Source organism: Pipistrellus hanaki, assembly GCF_964339955.1.
Source record: "Pipistrellus hanaki genome assembly, chromosome: X".
Classification (NCBI taxonomy): domain Eukaryota; kingdom Metazoa; phylum Chordata; class Mammalia; order Chiroptera; family Vespertilionidae; genus Pipistrellus; species Pipistrellus hanaki.
Genome location: NC_140524.1, coordinates 40,868,633 through 40,886,600, shown reverse-complemented (window position 1 = coordinate 40,886,600; position 17,968 = coordinate 40,868,633).

Genomic DNA, 17,968 nt, shown 5'->3' with positions numbered 1-17,968 from the left:
CTGTATAATGAACTAAAAGCATTGCACTCAAGAGAGCTTCTAGGCGGGTGTCCAACTGCCATTGCACAAAATCAGTCTCCTCCCACAGAGTTCAGTAACAAAGACTTTCAAGATCTCTGCCGCTTTCTGCCCTTTCTCTACTCTAATGAAAAAGCTTACAGGAAACATGGAGTTATTTAAATCAGCTTATTTGAGTTAGGTCTTACTAGGTCAATCCTGGCACTACTAGAGAAATTATATCTTTAGACATAGTTTCTTATCTTTCCATAGATTTTGGGCTTTTTGAGTTTTGCACATTGGTAAATTACAAAATAAGATTATGGGGCTCTTTTGGTAAGGTAATAACATTTTCAAGCAACTCTTACAGTCTTCTAATGTTCATATATGAGTTCATAGCATTAGCAATTTTAATGTTGGTAGAGAATGGGGGACATGGGGTTTATAGGTTAGGAAAATGTATTTGCAATATTATAGGGTAGCCATAACTTTGAGTGTGATTTATAGTCACATGCATACATCAGGAGTTCAGTAAAGATGCTCCAGATCTTTTTGGTCAATAGGAATGTTTTCATGACTAGCTTGTTTCATCATCTGAGAAGCACAGTGGGAGATTTCTCAGTTTTTCCCCAGGACTTGACCAACTTGACAGCTTAAGTTGAAGGATACAGAGGCTACTTTCATAAGACTACTTTCAAAGTCTTTGCTCAATTTCAGTTTTCCTTGTCATCTAATTCCCTCTACAATGTGTCTAGCACTCCTGTATAAGAGTATACACAGAGTAGGGAAAAAGCAGATTTACAGTTGTGAGTACACGAAACAGTTTATTCTATATTATTATTTACTAGTAGCTCTGCACACAAATTAATGTGCCAGTAGCTTGCCAGTAGCTCGCTGTCACCCTCCAGTAGCTCTCTGCCTGCTGCCCTGCCCTTCTGTAGCTCCCCACACTCCCCCTCCCTCCTGCCCCCTCATAGCTTGCTCCCCTGCCCCCTCCTGTAGCTCTCCATTGCCTGCTTGTAGCCAGTAGCCCACTGCTGCGCTCCTGCCCACTCTCCTGTAGCTCCCCCCATCCCCCCACCATCCCAGCTCATAGCTTGCTGCTCTGTCCCCTCCTGTAGCTCTCTGCCACTGGCTTGTAGCTCAATGATCCGTGATCTGGTTGTTACATGGTCGGCCAAGCATAATGACCATTTGCATATTACAACTTTATTATATAGAATTATTTATTTTATTATATTTCAGATGAACAACTGTAAATATACTTTGCCCCACCCTGAATTTGATACAACAAGATATTTAGGTGCTTCCCTGGTGCTTATCTTTCCATAGATTTTGGGCTTTTTGAGTTTTGCTCAGTGGGTAGAGAGTTGGCCTATGGACTGAATGGTCCCAGGTTCTATTCCTGTCAAGGGATGCCTGGGTTGCAGCCTCAAAACCCTTTAGGTGGTGTGCAGGAAGCAGCCAGTCAATGATTCTTCTCTCTCATCAATGATGTTTCTATCTCTCTGTATCCCTTTCTCTCTCAAATCAATAAAAATATATTTTAAAAGAAAAAAAGATATTCAGGTGCTGGTAAAGTTTAGAGTAACCAAGAACAGTTCTTTATAACATCGATCCCAATTTATCAGTATTATCTACTTTTGACTTTGGGATTGACCATTATGCTGAAGCTATTTCTGTTGCCCCTTTTCTAATTATTTTAATTTTTATTAAATTTATTGCAGTGACATTGGTTAGTAAAAGTACATAGGTTTCAGGTATACAGATCTATAACACATTATCTGTATTGTGTGTTAACAACCACAGGTCCATTCCGGTTCCATCACCATTTATCTCCCTTTATCCTATTTTACCTCCCCTTTCATGACCCATGTGGTTCAGGGTTCTGGTTCAGAGTTCAGGTTCTGGAGAAGGCTGCACACAACTGAAAATAGACTAGGAAAGTATTAATTTGGCAATATTGGGGGCCAGGTGGGAGGCCACCTTTAGTGGGAGGACTACACACTGCTCTAGCCTTGCTATCCCTTTTGAGGCTATGGGAAATACCCATACCGCTTAGGCAGGAAATTCCAATAACAAAAACACATAAGACAAACAGAGGTGGAGGCTGCTTTAACTAACAATGTTTCAACTAAACAGTGAGTGGTTAGAGCAATTAAGGTTGTTGACCTGCCTTCCCAGTTTCCTGTCCACATCTCTCTATTAATGAAACAGTGATTGGTTTCTAGTTTCCGGCACTCCCGTAACTCCTTTACCCTCTGATAATCATCATACCATTGTTTTTGTCTATGAGATTTTTTTTCTAAATTCATTCACCTTTTTATAAAGCTCCCTAATTCCCCCACTCTGGCATCTGTCAGTTTTCTGTATCTATGACTCCAGCTATATTTTTGTTTGTTTTTATTGATTATATTCCACATATAGGTGAATTCATATGGCATTTGTCTTTCTCTGACTGGCTTATTTCACCTAGCATAACACTCTCCAGGTCCACCTATGATACTGCAAATGGTAAGACTTTGTTTTCTCTTTTTCTTTCTTTTTTTTTTTTTTTTTTTTTTTTTTTTATCCACTCATCTGCTAATGGGCACGTGGGCTGTTTCCAAATCTTAGCTATTGTAATTTGTGCTGCTATGAACATAGGAGTGCACTTTTTTTTCTGACTGGTATTTTGGGTTTCTTAGGATATATTCCTAGAAGTGGGATCATTGGGTGAAGTGGGGATTCCATTATCCACAGTGGCTGTATCAGTCTGCATTCCCAAAGAATATATATCTTTCTGCTTTGTGGTGAAAGGCTCTGTAAACAACAAATAAATCTATCTGATCTCATGTGTCAAATAAGGCTGCTGGATCCTTGTTGATTTTCTGTCTGGAAAAATCTATACAATGATGTCAATGGGGTGTTAAAATCCCCTTCTATGACTATTACTGTCAATATCTCCCTTTATGTACATCAAAGTTTGCATTATATATTTAGTTACTCCTATGTACACAACATTTGCATCCTCTTGTTGAATTGTTCCCTTTAACATTATGTAGTGCTCTTCTTTGCCTCTTGCCAAATCCTTTGTTTTAAAATCTGTTTTGCCAGTTATAAGTATTGCTACCCAAGCTTTTTCAATTTCCATGTGCATGAAATACAATCTTCCATCCCTTTACTGGTATTCCTTGTGTATCTTTCATTCTAATGTAGGTTTCTTATAGACAACATATACTGTATGTGGGTCTTGTGTTCTTACCCATTCAGCTACCCTATGTCTTTTAGTTAGATCATGTAATCCATTTATATTCAAAATGATTATTGATAGTTATGTATTTATTGCCATTTTATTCTTTTAACTGTGTTACTTTTTCCCCTCTTCTCTTCTTTTTCTTAAAGAAGACCCTGTAACATTTCTTGTAATACTGGTTTGTTGGTAACAAGCTCCCTTAGCTTTTTCTTATATGTGAAGCTCTTTATTTTTTCTTAGATTTAAAAATATATATATATTTTATTGATGTTTTACAGAGAGGAAAGGAGAGAGATAGAGAGCTAGAAACGTCGATGAGAGAGAAACATCGACCAGCCGCTTCTTGCACACCCCCTGCCGGGGATGTGCCCGCAACCAATGTACATGCCCTTGACCGAAATCGAACCTGGGACCTTTCAGTCCGCAGACCGATGCTCTACCACTGAGCCAAACCGGTTTTGGCTATTTTTTCTTAGATTTTAAATGACAGCCTTGCTGAGTAAAGTAGTCTTGGTTGTAGCTCCTTGCTTTTAGTCACTTTGAATATTTATGGCAATCCCATCTGCCCTGCAGAGTTTCTGTTGAGATGTTACTTGAAAGTTTTATGGGAGCTCCCTTTTAGGTAATCAACTGCTTTTCTCTTTCTGCTTTTATGATTCTTTGTCTTTAATCTTTACCATTTGAATTATAATGTGTCTTGATGTGGGACTCTTGGTTCATCTTCTTTGGGACTCTCTATGCTTCCTGTACTGGTCTGTCCTTTTTCTTTTCCCAGGTTAGGTAACATTTTAGTCATTATTTCTTCAAATATGTTTGCAATTCCTTGCTCTCTCTCTTTTTCTGGTACTCTTATGATGCATATGTTGTTACACTTCATGTTGTCCCAAAAGTTGTTCAAACTCTAGTCATTTTTTAAAATTCTTTTTTTCATTTTGCTGCTCTGATTGGTTGTTTTCTGTAAATTGCTGGTTTAATCTGCTGCTTCATCCAACCTACTATTTATTCCTTCTAGTGTATTCTTCATTTCAGATATCACATTCTTCATTTCTGACTAGTTCTTTTTTATGGTTTCTATGTCTATTTTTATGCTTGCTAACTCTTTGTTCATGTTGTCACTGAGTTCCTTTGAGCATCTTTATAACCCCCTTTTTGAACTCTATATAATTCAGGGGTCTTCAAACTACGGCCCGCGGGCCACATGCAGCCCGTAGAGGAGTCTGATCCGGCCCGCCAGGTTTTTTGGGCAGTGAGCGCAGCCGAGGTGTTACAGTAGGGATTAGTAGTTCATATAGTCCGGCCCTCCAGCTCTCTGAGGGACCGTGATCTGGCCCCCACTTTAAAAAGTTTGAAGACCCCTGCTTATATGATACATTGCTTGCTTCAATTTTATTTAGTTCTTTTTCTGGAGAATTGTCCTCTTCTTTCATTTGGGGAATGTTTCTTTGTCTCCCCATTTTTGGCTACCTCTTTGTGTTTGCTTCTACATATTAGGAAGATTTGCCATGACTCACACTCTTGATGGATTAACTTATATAGTACTTGGCCTGTAGAACTCAGTTGCATGGTCTCTTTGATAATCTGAGCTGGGTAGTCCAGGAATGTCCCTTCTGTGGATTGTGGGGGCCTTCCTGTTATAACTTAGTTTTGATTGCTATTGTCTTGTTTCGGTGTTGGGAGTTGACCCTTAGGCTAGGTGACTAAAAATTGTCCCTGACAATAGTATATGAGTTGTTGTGCAGGTGCTGACCACATGAAGCAGAATTCACCTCAGCAGGGTCTGGTGCCTGCCAAGACCTCCCTTTGAATATTCTGCTTGTGAAGCTAATTGGATACTGCTGTTTCCTCTTTTCTTTCCCAATAGAGCACATAGTTCTGGCACTAAATAGCTTTCCTCCCTATCCTTTCCAGTAACAGTACACCTGCTCCCATTATCCTCTTTCTCAATGTTGTTTAGCCCAAGGACACAATTTAAACACTGATTATTTCTCTTCAAGTCAAAACATTTCTTACTTGAATAGAGAGGGAATGAAAAAATTGAGGGTAGGAGAAGGAGTAGGTATGTCTTTATTTTACCTTCCTCATGCAATTAATGTCTTATTTGAGAAATCATAGCTAAAAAGAATTGCAAGTGCACACACAGATATTTTCCTATAGTCATTGAACAATTCTGACTCAGTTGCATTTCCTTTCTAGTAGCTAACAAAGCTGATGACTAGCCAGCAGTCTTTGGAGGGTAGTGAAGTGACACTCGCTTTCCTATGTACAAGCAAATGAGTTTATCTGAGTAACTCAAACCACTTCCACTGCAACACCTGTTTGACATAAAGCATCTCATTATACTCCCCTCAAGGAGAGGGGGACAAACTTGCTATAGGTCCCCATATTCTATTTTAGGTTCCAAATCCCTAACACTAGGTAATCTCAAGTATGGTGGAAGACTAGATAAACATTGAGATGCTGACCAGGGCCAAAGTAAACATAATCCAGCTGATACTCTCTCAGCTTTCCCCATATGGAAAGAGCTGTTTTCGCACCTAAACAAGTGTTCAAAGCAATGCCAGAATGGGCAGGCAAGTACACAGTAATTCTCATGGTGAGAGAAAGCCCAGTAACAAGACATGAAATGTATGCCCAAGTTGACTACTGATAAGAAAACCATTGAAAATTTTCAGAACAACATTTATTTTACTGGTGATGATTAAGTAAGACCATACTTTAAGAGTTTATTAGGCCAATTTAATATCTTTACCACAAGTGACTGTTTTATTCACATTTATAGTGATTACACACTGCACCTCAATAAACATGTCATTGTCTCATCTCTAGTTTTTCCTTAAGATTATAGGAAAAAAATAGCCTGAGATATAACCTGCATAAATTATGTTTGGCACAAGTGAGATTTTATTATTTACATAATTAACATCTAATCTCAATCCATTATAGTACCAGTATGTGATTATACTTTGTTTTGATACTTACTCCACCTTTCTTGAAGGAAAAAGACAGAGCACTAAGTTAAATACACAATTTTACCTATATGCTCTCCAAAATTCTAGTTTAGCACTTCGTAGTTGGGATTCAGGAATCTGTATTTTAACAACTCCACCAGGTGATTCTCATCATGAGAGAAGTTTGGGAAATACTGCTCTAGAGCCTTTCTTCATGCAGGGAACACATCATCCAGGTCAGGGTATGTCAGTGGTGAACACTGGAGTTTTAGTTTCTTATTGGATATTTCATTGTAGGAATCAGAGGTGGTTATTTTTTCCTTTTATTAAATTCAAATGAAGTCTTAAGTTGTATTCTCTCATTTTCTGTTTCAGTGAGCTACTGCTGTGCTTGGGATACATTAACTCTAAATTTGACATTTCCACTGACCACAGGCTGGACTTTAGTCTAGAGATATTGCCCTGCAATGCAGTATTCATGCTAGCTGCTCACAGTGGAGGAAAAGGTGACTGCAGGCATTTTACTCAGCCTGATCATTATGTACATAGGCTATTCATGGTTACATAAAGCTAGGTGACATATGCATTCAGATGCTTGGCATTGTTATTGCAATGCAATGCAATTCAACAAGTATTTATTGGGCACTTATGTGTCTAGCATCACAATCATGTCTTTTCTTTACATAACACTTGATATATCCATAATAGGTACAAGATATATGTGGGTAGAAATTATTCTGAATTGTTCCCTCAATTGGCCTATCACTGGATCTTTTCTTTTAGATCTTAAAATATGCTTTTTTGTTGTTCTCTGAGGGTAAACAAGAAGATGCCCTGGATGGGACAATTAGAGCAAGTGTCTTTGTTGTGGTTAGTAGGAAACAAAATTCAGAATTATAAATTGAATCAAAATTAGGGAGTAAGAGAAAGAATTGTAGTTTCAGAGAGAAGATTCACACTAAATTCAAATGGAGAGGAGGAGAAAATCACTGAGTATCCTTTTATCTCCCTCTTAGTTTTATTTATATTTTACTGTTCATGTGGGATAGAGAAATTCTAGATAAATTGATATGATGTTAATGAGTGTCAACTTCCAAAACGAAACAGATTCAGTTATGTCCCAGTTGAGGGAAAAAAACTACATTTTTATTGTCAAATACGTGCTTGATTATCCATGCTACTGCTTTTCTCTTTTAACATGGATCATATTTGAAATTCTTGAAATTCACTTGGCAAAACATGTGTGTCAAGTAATTCAGAGACACACTTAACAAAAATATCTATAGAACATGAATGAATGCTCCCAAATAATTTGTTTCTTCTCTTCTCTCCATTCAGATAAGTATATGAATGAGTTGGAACACTGAAATTGCCTGCAGATTTTATAGACACTGATGCATAATTCAATAGCAACTAACATTGCTTTTCATTATATTTTTATTGAGTTTATTGGGGTGAAATTGGTTATTAAAATTATATAGGTCTCAGGTGTACAATTCTGTTATCATCTCTATATTATATTTATTATGTGTTCACCACTTCATGTCAAGTCTCCTTCCATCACCATTTATCCATCCTTTATCCTTACTCTTTTGTAATAGCCATACTGCTAGTGAACAAAAACTAACAAACCAAATATAATAGAAACAGACTCATGGATAAAGAGAGCAGACTGACAGCTGTCAGATGGGAAAGGAGTTGGAGACTGGGTTAAAAAGGTGAATGATATAAGCAACTCACCTTGTTATTAAACACAAGGCCCCACTATTAATTTTCTTCAAAGAGAATTGATTCCTATATATTCATTCTTAGAGAAGGTATAAGGTAGTGAGTTGCATGAGGAAATGGTAGAAAATATTAGGGAGACAAGTTCTCTTGTGGGTTTTATTTGAACCAGTCTGTCTATCTGTCTGAACTTAATGGTTGAGATCACCAGAAAGGAAGTTTTATCAAGAGAGAAAGGTGTAAAATATAGAGATTATTTTTTTCAACATACAGTGTAGTGGAATTGAGATTTGGATAGAGAGGATCAGATAGCATAGTCATGTGTATTATGGCTGAATTAGGGTGGAACAGGTATTCAAGTATTTCATAATAGCTTGCCACCACCTTCTGGGGATGATGTTGCACTGATAATGAGAAACTCATTATTTTCCCTGGAGTTGGTAAATACAGCAGCAATCTGTACTGTGAGGCTTCACTCTCAACCATTCAAAGTGACTTGGAATATGTAATTCTATTTGAAAGTGAACTGCAATTTTAACTTCATTATTTGTTTAAAAAGTGTGTCCCCTGCTTGAGTAATTACTTTTTACTTAAGACTTTATTGAATATATCTGTATAATTGAGCTTAATCAGTCTTCTCTAATCTTGGAAGGATTAATCTTTATATGTAGCAATAGCTATTTTTGGTGTTTCCATGAAGGTTCCTGGAGAAGAATTATTGTACTTTTTTAGATTCATTATTAATTTTTTATATTCCAGAACTTCTGTTTGTATTCTAACTTTATAATATGTAGTACTCAGGAGAATGGACTTTTGAAAACACTATGCAATATGGATTTTAAGAGGCATTTTTTCCTATTCTTATAGTTTCTATAAGAAAGTGCTTGTTGTGCAGAAATGAGGATAACTTATAAATATGAATAGTTGGAAAGATCCCCAGGGTCTTTATAATTACCTTCTTGGTGTTGATAGGCTAAGGACAGTATTCTTAGTGCAATATTCTCAAGTTTTTGTTTCCTCCACTTTAAAATTTAGGAGAATATTCTAGAAAATTGGTCAGGAAACATCTATTGAGCAATTACTACATGAGGGAAACAAAGGATGGTACACTTTAATGAGTTTGCCCACCACTGAACTAGGCAAACTGTTTTATTCTATAGGTAGTATGGAGCACAGAATATCATTAGTTTATTCACTTTCTTTCAGAGATTAATCATTTTAACATTCCATTATTTAATATGGAATGCATACATTTATTTGGAAGTACAGTAGTAATTTAATTATTAGCATGACAGCCCATGGTAATATACAACATTAAATAGACTCTAAACAAAAATCTCAAAAACTGAAACTGATTGATGTTTCTACTCTATAATTCAGGGTGATGGTGAATGTGTGGTGTTGACCTTTAGGGAGTGATGCTGCTCTTTATCATTTATGAACTTTTATGAAATTCAACGGTGTGCCAAGGAAGGTGTAAGCATACAACTTGGCAAGACAGTTCTTGCCATGGTTGATAATAATTGGAGGCATTTGAAGTTTAACATCTAACATTACAAAACTGTTAACCTCTGAGTTTTTCCTTTGGTCAAATCATAAACAGGACTTAAATCTGAGATTCAGAGCTTCCTGAAGGTAGAGACTATGACACATTTCCTCCACCATTGCCAATATCCTGCACATAATTATATGCCTGGCACATATTTAAGGGCTAAAAAGAATTTATTTAATTAATAAATGAATAAGCAGTATTTTGAACTTCTGTGACCCTTTCCAATGTGATCTCACCACTTTTCCACGTTAGTCACTCACTGGCACATGTACATTGTAGTTATTTAAATTCATTTACTCATAAGACGAGATAATTTGGCAATTCATGAAAGACATCATCCTGGAATGGATTGTAGCAAAGAAAGGCGCCAGTAGGAGGGAAATTGGTAATACTTGAATAATATCTTCTAATAAGGTAATAGAATTGTATCAGTGCTAATTTGGGGATTTTGATAATTGTACTTGTATTGTGTAAGATGTTAACATTTGTAAAATCTGGATAAAGGGTACACATAATTATTTATGCAATGATTGTGAAAGTCAAAATTATTTCAAAATGTAATGTAAAGCAAGAAAACTCCTCTATTACCCTTAAAATTATATCCTTACAACTCTTAGTAGCATAGTAGTATATTACTCATTTCATCCCCCATCTCATTCCTGCTTATTATTCTCATTATGATTTTTTTATCCTTTGATCTTATGGCATTTTCCATATTAGAACATTTTTCTGACCTCATTGACTTCCCTACCTAGCCTGTAGAAACAAAGTCAACCTTTTAATTAATATCCTTACATATTTCAAAAATTGGCCAGACTTTTGACCCACTTTACCGTAACCATTATGATAAACTACAAACCTGAGTCATATACTTCTCACCTTCTGTTCTTAAGATGCTAAGAGCTTATATGATTAATAAAGTGTACGGCAAAGTCCACCACTAATTATTTTCTGTTTAAGCTCTCCCAAATGCTTTGTAATTCTTTTATTCATATCTCATTGATTTCCAATTGCATCCTACTTTTTCTGAAATGATCAAACACCATTAATCCTACCACATAAACATAACTGCTATTAACATTAAGGGACATATTTTATTAATGTGCATGCAGAAAGAAAATAGCTTCATAGCTGAAATTTTCAAAATGAGTTTAACATCAAATCCACATAGTTTTTATAACTTTATTTTCTCAATTTGAGAATTTGTGACATCTTCAAATATTACGAAGGACAGAAAACTTTAATTATAATATACTTCATGTCACAAAAATCATTTCAGTGAATATCTGTACATTTATGATATTTAGTATTAATTTTTAGTAGTGGAATAAAAATAATGGAAATATTCATTTTTAATGCTTAATTATTTATGCTAACAAGTTCTCTTTTATAATTTTGAACAAATGCACATTCTTGCCAGCATTGTAACAACATGCTTATTATAAAGCAAATGCATTATTTGTTTTAACTTATCTTTTTTTTAAGTGTTGCAAGTATTATAGATGTCCCCTTTATTTGCAAATTCACCATTTCTTTATTAACTTTCCCAATTTAAAGACTAGATAACAATAATTTCCATGATATAAAATTTTCGTTTTGCATTCCTTTGGTTGAAAATTTATTTTATATTTATTTACCATTTGTCTTTCACCCCCCCCCCGTGGTATCTTTTTTATTATTATTAAATAAACTTTTATTGTTTAGACTAGAGGCCCAGTGCACTAAATCGTACAATTGGGGGTGTACCTCAGCCCATCCTGCACCCTCTCCAATCTAGGACTCATCTCACAATCCAGGACTGCTGGCTCCCGACTGCTCACCTGCCTACCATCCTGATTTCCCCTAACTACTTCTGTTTGCTAGCCTGATCATCCCTAACCACTCCCCTGCCAGCCTGATGGATGCGTAACTGCTTCCCTACCAATCTGTTTACCCCTAATTGCTTTCCCCTGCAGGACTGGGTCTCTCCCAACTGCCCTCCCCTGCAGGCTTGATTGCTCACAACTCCCTTATAGGCCTGGTACCTCCCAAATAGCCTCCCCTGCTGGCCATCTTGCGGTGGCTATCTTGTGTCCACATGGGGGCAGCCATCTTTGACCATGTGAAGACAACCATCTTGTGTATTGGAGTGATGGTCAATCTGCATATTACCCTTTTATTAGATAGGATAGAGGCCTGGTACATGGGTGGGGGCTGGCTGGTTTTCCCTGAAGGGTGTCCCGGATCAGGGTGGGGGTTCCCTTAGAGCATGTGGAAGCCTAGGTGAGGGGCCTGTGGTGGTTTGCAGGCTGGCCACACCCCATGGTGACCCAAGCAGAGGCCCTGGTATCTGGAGTTTATTTATCTTCTACAATTGAAACTTTGTAGCCTAGAGTGGAGCCAAGCCTCCTGCTTGATCTGCAGTGGCAGCCATTTCTGTTGGGATTTGTATATCTTCTATAATTGAAACTTAGCAGCCTTCAGTGTAGGCCTGGGTATGTGGAAAGCTTGGCTTCTTCTATCGCCAGTGGCAACTCTAGCCTCCTGCTCTTTCCAGCTCCATGGCTGCCGCCATTTCTGTTTGGATTTATGTATCTTCTATAATTAAAACTTTGTAGCCTTGAGTGGAGGCCTAGGTTGGCAAAGGCAGGCGGAAAGCTTGGCTTCCTCCATTGCCAGGGAAACCCAAGCCTCCATCCTGTTCTCTGTGGACATAGACAACTTGGTTGGGTCTATTTGCATATTTGCTCCTGATTGGCTGATGGGCATGGCTGGTCGGTATATTACAGTCATGATTAACTTGCATACTACTTTTTTATTAGATAGGATTCTTACAGGTGTTCCTCTCCCCCCCACCATAGCTCCCTTCACCTGTTTCCCCACCCCACCCCATGCCCTTACCCCCACCACTGTCTTCATCCATAAGTGTAAGATTTTTGTCCAATCACTTTCCGCACCCCTCACACCTCCTTCCCTTGAGAATTGTCAGTCCACTCCCTTTCTATGTCCCTGATTCTATTATATTCATCAGTTCATTCTGTTCATCAGATTTTTTATTCATTTGATTTTTAGAGTCACTGGTTGGTAAGTATGTATTTGTTGTCATTTTGTTGTTCATAATTTTTATCTTTACCTTTTTCTTCTTCATCCTCTTAAAGAATACCCTTCAGCATTTCATATAATCCTGGTTTGGTGGTGATGAACTCCTTTAGCTTTTTCTTGTCTGTGAAGCTCTGCCAGCCCAGTTTGTACCTGCCTCTGTACCTTCAATTCTGAATGTCAGCTTTGTTAGGTATAGTCATCTTTGTTGTAGGTTCTTGCTGTTCATCAATTTGAATATTTCTTGCCACTCCCTTCTGGCCTGCATAGTTTCTGTTAAGAAATCAGCTGACAGTCATATGGGTAGTCCCTTGTAGGTAAATAACTGTTTCTCTCTTTCTTCTTTTAATATTCTCTTTGTCTTTTGTTCTTGGCATTTTAATTATGATGTGTCTTGATGTGGTCCTCTTTGGATCCTCTTGTTTGGGGTTCTGTGTGCTTCCTTGACTTATAATACTATTTCTTTCACCAGGTAGAGAAAGTTTTCTGTCATTATTTCTTCTAATAGATTTTCAATATTTTGCTCTCTCTTCTTCTGGCACCCCAATAATTTGGATATTGGTACACTTAAAGTTGTCCCAGAGGCTCCTTACACTATCTTCACATTTTTTTAATTTTTTTTTTCCTTTTGTTTTTTTTGGTTGGGTATTTTTTGTTTCCTCACATTTCAGATCTTTAGTTTGATTCTTGGGGTCCTTTGATCTATTTCTGACTGGTCCTTTTCAAACTTTTTTGGCATTTTCATTAGCGTCCTTGAAGGTCTCACTAAGCTCCTTGTATGTTTCATAAAGTTTCTTGGAAGTTTTTAGAAGATTCTTGAGTAACCTTATAAATGTGGTTTTGAATTCTGTGTTCATTAATTTGTTTTCTTCCATTTCTTTTTTTCGTGACAGGTTTCTTTGTCTCCTCATTTTGGCTACATCTCTATGTTGATGGAGTGGCTTTGTGTGGTAGATTACCTATAGGGGCCAGTGGTTCAGCCTCTCTGGTCACCTGAGGTGGACACTCTTGGTGCACTCCTTTGTGCGCTGAGTGCAAAGTCTTGGTGTAGTTAAGCCATGGTGTAGTTAAGATTGCTGTTGGTACACTGGAAGGAATTGACCTCTAGGCCAATTGGCTGTGAGGACCCGCTGTGTCTATAATGAAAGAACTGCTGTGCTGGAGACACGCTTATGGGGCAGGACTTTCTTCAATGGGGCTTTGGTGCTCACCGAGTCTGCCTCTTGAATATGTTACTTATGGATGTGAGGAGTTGAAATCTGGTGTCATCTCACACTGACCATTAGGTACGCTGGCTACTGGATCTCCAATGGGATGCAGGTCAGCTACTGTCTATGGCCATCCCAAAAAAACTACGGCGAGAACTACAGTTTTATCTTCTTTGCTTGGGGTTTGGAGGTTTTGGAGCTGTCTGACCAGAGCTTCAGTTTGTTAGGTTAAGCTGTTATAGGGGACACCATTCATATGCAAAAGCCACTGCAAGGAGCTTGGGTGGGTTTGTAGATTGTGCGAGGCAGGGTCTCAGGGAGTCAATAGGCTAGGGTATGGCAAATAGCAATGGCTGCAAGTCAACTGTCTCTGCATCTCTGAGTTTCTGTGCCCCCTGCATCTCACACCCCAGCACAGTAAACAATATTGGCTGTGCACAGCTCTGCAAGCAAGCCATCCCAACTTTCCAACCTGATGGCAGACAATCCAGCTTCTCCCTGGAGGAGTTTAGGTCCCTAGTGTCTCACCAGAAACTGGATTTCAGAGTAATCTTGAGCTTGTCTCCCTTTGGGTTGAAAAAAGTAATGCCCACTGCCAGCCCAGTTTGTACCTGCCTCTGTACCTCAGCTTTTTAGCACTTATGCACATCTCAATGCTCTTTTCTCTTTCCTTCTAGCTGTAGAATTTCCACTCAGCCAGCTTTCCCATAGTTCTGGGTGTTAGACGTTTTGTCTTTTAGTTGTAGTTTTGAAATCGTTGTGTGAGGCAGCAGTTTAGGTGTTTACCTATGTCACCATCTTGGTTTCTCCTAGCTATTTGTCTTTTTATTTTACCTTTCATTTAAAAAATTTTTTTGAAATTGCCTATATATCCATAATTTATTTTGAGAGGTCTTGGATGGAATAAGGAGTATCCCAATTTTGAATATGTTTAATATATGTTTAGTTTTATAGATAGCAACTTTTAATCTATCATATATCAATATATAGTAAATATCTCTCCAAGTTCTTATTTTACTTTAAAATCGAGTTGATTTTTAGTATATAATTTTAATGTTAGCATAGCTTTTAATATTTTATTTTATAAATGTCTCATTTATACTTTCATATGTGTCTGAAATTAATACTTATGAGTTTTTATAAAATAAAAACCATAATTGTATTTTTTAAAATATTTAAAACAAATATTGTCTGTTTTGACTTCAAGTGACACTCACTATTAAATGAATTAATATTGATAAGTTTATATATTTTTATTTAGTGAATTTTCCTCCTTTAGTCTCATGCCATTAGCCAACTGCTTAATTATGTATGTTTTTTACATACTTTTAATGTTTCATAGTGTGAGAGTACTCATTAATTTTTAAAATCCTTGACAAGTCTTACACATGTATTTCCCCACTGAAACATTTATAATTATTTTGAAAAGTAAAAAAACCTGCATCTGCTTTATTTACATTAATATGTTAATTTTAAAAAAAGTTCTGTAGGTTCATTAATACCATCTCCTCCAGTAAAATTACGTCTTACCATCAATTGTGTCTCATTTTATGCAACTCAACATTTTATAGTTTCTCCTACATTTATTCTGTTGAGATTAATACTAATTTTTTAAAGAAAATTTGAAATCTGCTAGTGATTTTTAGAAATTATTTTCAATTTCTCCTTTAAATGCTTTTTAAATGAATATTTAACTTTCAATTTTACAAATGTCTTTTAGGGTTCTATCAAAATCATATGTGATTAATTACATTTACTCACATAGATTACCTCATTAAAACTTCATGTTAAATTTTTCTGGCATGCCTGAACTAAATCTGGTCTTGGTATAATAAAAATGTTTATTTTAATTTTTTTAAAGTGAGGTTTATTAAGGTATAACATATATATTCAAATTCATCCTTTTTAGTGGTACAGTTCTATGATTTTTAATAAACACACATTCATATAGTCTCCACCAAATTCAAAATATAGAACTTTGCCATCACACCAAAAATTTCCTTATACTATTTTAAATTCACTCACCTTTCCCCACTCCCAACCTCTGGCAACCATTGATCTATATAATTTCCTTATAATTCACCCTTTCTAGAATGATATATAAATGGAACCATACAGTATATATATTCTCAATCTTGCATCTTTCTCTTAGCATATATCATTTTAAATTCTTGCTGTTATGATTTTGTTTTGTTTTGTTTGATTGATTTTAGAGAGGGAGGAAGGGAAAGAGACAAAGAGAGATACATTGATGTGAGAGAGATACATCAAATGGCTGCCTTTCATATGCATCCCAAATGGTAATCAAACCTACAACCAGAATCCAGGTATGTGCCCTGATTGGAAATTGAACCCGTGACCTTCCAGGGCATGGAATGACACACCAACCAATTGAGCCACACTAATTGTGTTTTGATTATACATATGTGCCACAATTTGTTTATCCATTAAGAAGATGATGATATTTAGCTAATGTCCTGATGTATACATTATAAATAAGGCTACTATAGACATTTCTCTACAGGTTTGTGTATACTTTAGTTTTATTTCTCTTGACAAAATACTTATGAGTGAGATTGCCAATTTACATGATAAATAAATGTTGAACTGCATAGGAGATTGCCAAACTCCCAAAGTGGTTATAATATTTTGCATTTTTCACATTATTGGATATAAGTTCCAATTGCTTTACATCCTTGCCAACACTTTGTAATGTCAAACTTTTTTTCTTTTAAAATATATTTTAGCCATTCCAATATGTGTGTAAGTGTATCTCATTTCATTTATAATAATTTTATTAAGATATAATTCACATATCATGAATTTCTTCCACATAAATATAAAATACAATGGATTTTAGCATATTCACAAATATGTACATCTATGACCATAAAGAACATTTTTATCACTTCATTAAGAAAACACTAAAACTTTTTGCTAACAGTCCCCTTTCCCTTTATCCCCTGCTCCCAGATTTGACATCTCAAATTTTCAGTCTCCATAGGTTTCTCGATTCTGGATTTTCCTGTGAATTAAATAATATATTATGTTGAATTTGTGACTGGCTTCTTTCACTTAAAATAATGATTTTGAAGCTTATTCGTGTTGTAGCATATAACAGTGTTTCACCTCTTTGTATGATGGAATAATATTCCACCGAATTATTGCACATTTTTGTTTATTCACTTGCTTATTGATGATTATTTGGGTTGCTTCTACTTTTTCACAATTATGAATAATGCTGCTATCAGGATTTATGTACAGAAGAAAAAAACACAAAAAAACTAAACAAATGGGACTTCATCAAACTAACAAATTTCTGCAGAGTGAAGGAAGCAATCAATAAAACAAAACAAAACAAAACAACAACAAAAACAGCCTAGTGGATGGGAGAATATATTCACAAATGACATATCCAATAAGGGATTGATATCCAAAATATATAAAGAGTTCATAAAACTCAATAACAAAAAAATAAAAAATCCAATAAAAGGCAGAGGGACACAAATATACTTTTCTCCAACAAGAACATACAGATGGCTGACAGATATATGAAAAGATGCTTAAATTAAAATCACTAATAATCAGGGAAATGCAAATCAAAACCACAATGAGATGCCACCTCATAACAGAATGATTATTATCAAAAATTCAACAAATAACAAGTGTTGGTGAGGATGAGGAAAATAGAGAACCCCTTTCATTGTTGGTAGGAATGCAAATTTGTGTAGCCACTGTGAAGGACATATGGAGATTCCTCAAAAAACTAAAAGTAGGACTGCCATAAGACCCAGAAAGTCTACTTCTTGGTATTTAGCCAAAGTAAATGAAAACACTAATTGCAAAAGATATATGTACTCCTATGTTCATTGCGGTGTTATTTACATAGTCAAGATATGAAAGCATCCTAGCTATCTATTGAGAGATGAATAAATAAAATGTTTGATATATATGCAAATCTACACACACACACACAAACACACACACACACACACACACACACACACACACACACACTGTAATGTTATTCAGCAATAACAAAGAATGAAATCTTGTCATTTATGACAACATGGAGGGACCTAGAGGGCATCATGCTAAGTGAAATGAGTCAAAGAGATAGACAAATACTGCATTTCACTTATATGAGGAATTAAAAAAAAATCAAAACAAATGAACAAAACAAAAAAACAGCAAACAGACTCAGAAACAAAGAACACATGGATGG